We start from the raw sequence: 5,678 nt of genomic DNA, 5'->3' as shown, positions 1-5,678 counted from the left end.
TGTTTCCTCCCCAAATAGATTGAAATTAGCGTTTCCTCCCATCGTTAGGCATTCCGTTCAAGCCTTGGTTAGCTGAGTCAGCACCTGTGCACGCGTGACACAAATTGTACACGTGTAAATTGAAGTACCTGAAATACCCTCTCATTATTCCTATTGCTTTTAATTTTCAAAACCCTGTGAAATCATTCTGAACTTAGTATGGGTATTCAATAAGTTCTTGAACTCATCTTCTAATCTTGCCATAACTATGTCAATTGAAATTTTCAAGTTATTCCGGTCACCAGAAGAAGATGAAGAATCAACAGTGGTACATGACTCTAAACTCCGTTGAATCTCATCTACAACTTGTAATTAATTATTATCTTCTTGACGGTGATCACCATGACAGAATGTCATCTATTCATCACCATCGTATATGTGGATCAGTTTCTCTGCTTCTGAAATGGAATTTCCCGGTGAGGATGGAGATGTCGGAGACGATGACATTTATGACCAATCAGGCATCTAGATTCACTCTTATCAACTCTTTCTTCCCGACTTAATCCCAACCTTCACCCTATTTTCATAGACAGAGATTCAGAGATCTTGTCAACTCTTCTTTCTCTACTACGATCGAATCGTCTTTCATCAACATATTTTCGGTATACTAAACAAGAATTTTGCAAAGAAGCAGTTTATTACAGTATCGATAATCAATTAAAATCAGCGTGATTACCGCCATCATTATCAAGGATCGATTGTTCGATTGGTGAGACGACAAAACCTATAGCGGAGGGTTTTCCCAGTAGTTTTGATTAAAACCACCTGCTCAAAGCCACTCTTCACTGCAACACTAACTTGCAACTCCTGCAAAGCTAACAACAACAACGCATACTACTCAATTCATCTCAGCTTCTTCTCTTCTATGTTAAGCCAGCTACATTCATCTAACCATCTCAGCTCAACCTGTAAAACCAAATCTATCACCTGCTGGTCTAATTCTTCAACAACATCTCAAAAATCCATTTCCATTTCAACATCTGCTTCTCATATATCCACCAACTGCAATCTCAGACCCATCTTGTTTGCAGTTATACTAACACCATTAGCAGCAGCTTCATCCTTTTCATAAGAACCTATTAACCACTCTTCATTTTATCCATTCTGCATCATCTCGGTCTACCAGCACCTGCTATTCTCATTAAATATCCATCCCTGTACACAGAATCACATTCACTGCATCTGTACCTTCACCTGTCCAGCATACATCTATGACAACAGCATTTTAGACCTGCACTCCATTTTGAACCCCACCTAAACACCACCAGTGCAAACCCCCAAGAACTCAAACACCAATAGCAGCTTCTCCTCTGATTTAGCACAAACAAAATCCTATCCTTGTATCGATTTACAGCTTCAAACAATTGAAGAAACAAACCCTAAATTTCAGAAACGGACACCATCTCAACTGCTCAGGTCAGTACCAGATCCAAATCAATATCACCTGTTTATTTCTTGAATTCAAATCAAACACATTGACAAGAACCACCAATTCAGGAACCCTAGACTTTATTTCTCTCAATTTCTTAAAAAACCCAATTTTTTCTCAATCTGATTTCTTCATCAACAAAAACCATGGTCTCTTTCCATCGACTTTTCTTTGTCCCTTGCATCTCAGGTGATTGCACATGGTGGTAAGTCATCTGGTTATGATTGGAATTTCATACATACAAGAACTGTAAGAAGTCATTTTGAATATATTACTTCAATTCGTTGAGTTTGTTCTGAAATTGATTCAGATTGCTATTAGATAAAACAGAAAGAAGAACACCGGAAGTCAATGATTGTGAGACATGAGGTTATTTTGGGTAGTTTACTAAAAGCCAAATTTATTTTTTCCACACGTACACAGGTGATGACTCAGCTAACCAAGGCTTGGACGGAATATATAACGATAGGAGGAAACACTAATGTCAATCTATTTGGGGAGGAAACGCTAATTAGCGATCTTGGGAGGGGAAGAAACACAAAATAGCCCTTTATTATAAAGTACGTGTAAATTTTGGTTACGAATCTTCGGATGAAAATATCCTCTTTAGTCCTTTCGTACTTCCAAAGGGTATAGATATAATGTTTCTGGTTTTATTCTACTCATGACGTAAATTGTACAAGCGAAAATTAAATATTTTGGAAAATGGGTCATTTGTCCAAATATTTTAAATCGCGGCTCAAATGGACGAGTAAAAAATAGTTTGGGTGAAATGGCAAAAAAAAAATAGTAAGGTTTCATCCTTGCTTAAATTTAAAAAATAGCAAGGATGAAACTGGATACATCCTGTGTAAATTAAAAATAAGAAAAAATATTTGAAAATGGGCACAATGAAACTGGTTACATCCTGCCTATTGTTACATTTTTATCCATTTAAACAATATCAAAATCTAACTGTCCATTTCACCCAGGAATTGTTGATTTTGGTCTTTTTAACCAATTTTGTGTAAATATTTTGATTCTTTTTTATATTTCTTTTGGACAAGAAGAAAATGTATACACTTCAAACTCACATCATTTTTCTCACCACAAATATTTATAGAGAAAGTTTAATCACTTAATTTATCGGTGTCCAAAAGCCACATGCAACCATGAAATTCTAGCATTTTTCTCAACAAGGGAAGCCACCTTTCAAGTTTTTCTCCCGCAAGTATTAATCGCCCGAGCACTTTTTTTTTTTGAAGCATGCGTGATTATTAACGTACCAAGGAGTTATTACACAGGAGTACGAGATAATCAGATACTCCCTCCGTCCCTAATTAGATGACCTAGTTGTAGTTTGCACAATTTTTAAGACAAAGATGTTAGTAAAACTTAGAAATGATTTATCTCTTAAAACGTATCACGGTTTTTCGTAAACTTTATACCGTTGAAAAGCATTTTAAAACACAACTATTTCTTATAGTAACAAAAATAGGTCATCTATTTATGGGACAAAACTTAAAACCAAGTAGGTCATCTAATTAGGGATGGAGGGAGTATTTATCAATTACAATTGGATCAATATGTCAGGAATCTTTAGCTGGATAGAGGAGCAGATAGTGAGTAGCAGTCTTTGGATCAGAATTGCACGGGGATAGCCGTTGGAGATGGTAAGGTGGAGTCAGTGAATATTGTCGAGGATCAGTAGGCCTTCGACGAATGATTTCCACAAGAAAAGTTGTACATTTGATGGACATAGTAGTGTCTAGAGGAACATTGTTGTTGGTGGTGATTTTTCGATGCAATTGATCTGATGTGCTAGCCATGAATATGAATTCAGTTACTGAGATGTGAACCCCGAACGTTACCAGTTTATCTTCTTGTTTTTCTGCTTGAATCTTTTGAGTTGAGAACGGGATAACAAACACAATTACATAAGGAAAAGCTAAAAGTGAAGTTATTGGACAAAGTGGGTTTACAAACTCTAACTTAAACAAACTAACACGTTAGTGCAGACTAATGCTTACTCTAAGACTAGGACTCCATTATAGTTGACGAAAAAACACTCAAAGACGCAGTATAACTAGCAAAAAAACAGATAAGGTCCTAAAGATTCCGTAACTACAAAATGGAAGATTATCCACCGACCCATATGCAAGTCCTGAGGCTAATGGACTATTATTGCTAATTTGTGATGAAGGAACTTGAAAAATCTTCAAGAGGTTCATAAAATAGGATCATGTTTCTGAATTTGATGGTGATTCGACTTGGTGTTTTTTATGTCGAGCATTATTATCCTTAGATAATAGGGATTAAATAATAATCTGAAAAACGTTAATCCGGATAAACCATAATGCCAAAACTCCACTTACTTTGTTCTTCATATAGTTCACTTGCTTTTCAATAAACTTAAATTTATCAGAAATATAAAGAACACCGGCTAGCATTATGCTGAAAATCTATTCTCAGGTGATATGACTAAGCCTTCCCAGAGTATAGAGATACAAGTTAAGCAAGATAACATCAAAGTCAAGTTGTAAATCATAGATAAAAAGATAGTTCTAGTAACATAAGCACGATAAATGACCCCGACAACAACTCCCGATTCTTATCTAAGAACTCGACGAGTAATAAGTGTTGTGCTCAACGGTACAAATACGTAGTCAGAAATTAAACTACAACATCTACACCGCAGGATGAAGAACATTTCTCACAAGGAGAAACAAAATAATAGATTCAAAAAGGGGTATTTAACGTTTGGTACCCAGCAAATGCCCAATACCTAGATTTGGTACCCAATATTTGAAATATTAAGGGTTGGTACCTTGACTCGTCATTGACAGTCAAGTCAAACGGTTGACCAAACCATTTGTTTTATAAATAATTCAAATAATTAGTAAATAGTATATACTTAACGTCGTTAAGTCACTGTTAGCACGTGACTTTTCAAAAAAAGTGTGATCAAATTAACTTGATCTTACGGTTACAAATGGAATGATCCAACGATAATGAGTTTTTGGTGTTCTGCTCGTTCAGGACTTTCACTGAATATCTTCCGCGAGTATTTGTGCGTCTTTGAGCAGATGAAGATGTGAGTTTGCAGCCTTTTTGTATCCTTTTCTCCCTGCAAATTCAAGTAACAACAACAACCCAAGTTTTATAATCATACAAGACAATAAAACACTCAACAATCATAGCTATTCATCCATGAAAACTAACAGAAACAACTAGTTTTTCAACTGTTCCTCAATTGTTTCATCATCTTCTTATTCACAGTTATTCAATCAACATCTTCAAATATTCAACATCAATTTCATCAAATTCTCAATTTCAACCAAAAGATTCACTGATTTGAATTCTAATATATACCCAATTTCGAAAACCTACTAACTCACCTCATAATTCTCTCCATTGAGCAACACAAATTGATGGCAACAATAACAATTTCAGTTCTAACTTGCAAAAAAATTCAATTCTTCACCACCACTAACATTCACCATAACCAACAAAATTCACCGCTGCCACCAAATCAATAAAACTCACCAGTCACCACTACCAACCAATACCATAATAATCAATAAATATGAACATACATTACTCCCTTCCCGTATACGTTCTCAACAAGAAATATTAGTACTATTGTTAAATTCAATATCGATTTATTACTAATTCATGTTTTTTGGATCAGAAAAGTTGTTGATTATGGTTTTGAGTGTTGGGGTTTGAGATTACTAAATAAGTTACTGCTTAAATAGAGAAAAAGTGGTTTTAATGGAAACCAGTGACTTATGGAAATGGATTCTGAATTGCTTTTTGAAGGTATGATGGAATTGTGAACGATTTTAATGGAAACCAGTGACTTGTTTGATTTTCCACATTTTCTTGGAGTTGCAGAGACGAGAAGAAGATGATGATGATATGAAACGGGTCTGCTTTTGATTTTTAGGGTTTTATTAGAAACCTTTAATCATGGCCGTTAGTTAAAGCGTTAGGTTCAGATTCATACACGAGTAAAGCTTCTTAACTGACGTTGGGATATAAATAGTCATTGTTATAATTTGTAAGGCTAATATTGTAACATCATATGTTCTGTTACAGAATTATAAACATGGTTAAGTCAACTGTTTGACTTGACTGTCAATGACGGGTCAAGGTATCAACCCTTAATATTCCAAATATTGTGTACCAAAGCTAGGTGTTGGACATTTGCTGGGTACCAAACGTTAAA

The 5,678-nt window shown here is 35.2% G+C and overlaps 1 long non-coding RNA gene across 1 annotated transcript; it reads right to left on the bottom strand.

The window, feature by feature from the left end:
• Positions 1-4,327: 4,327 nt before the first annotated feature.
• LOC113292789 lies at positions 4,328-5,369 on the bottom strand. The gene is made up of 2 exons (XR_003331869.1): positions 4,846-5,369; positions 4,328-4,574 (listed from the first exon to the last, which is right to left on the bottom strand). It is a non-coding gene; the product is annotated as an uncharacterized LOC113292789 (long non-coding RNA).
• Positions 5,370-5,678: the final 309 nt, after the last annotated feature.

This window comes from Papaver somniferum, chromosome 7 (assembly GCF_003573695.1).
Source record: "Papaver somniferum cultivar HN1 chromosome 7, ASM357369v1, whole genome shotgun sequence".
NCBI classification, from domain to species: Eukaryota; Viridiplantae; Streptophyta; class Magnoliopsida; order Ranunculales; family Papaveraceae; genus Papaver; species Papaver somniferum.
The sequence above is the reverse complement of the archived record's forward strand: the minus strand, read 5'-3'. Positions and strand labels throughout refer to the sequence as shown.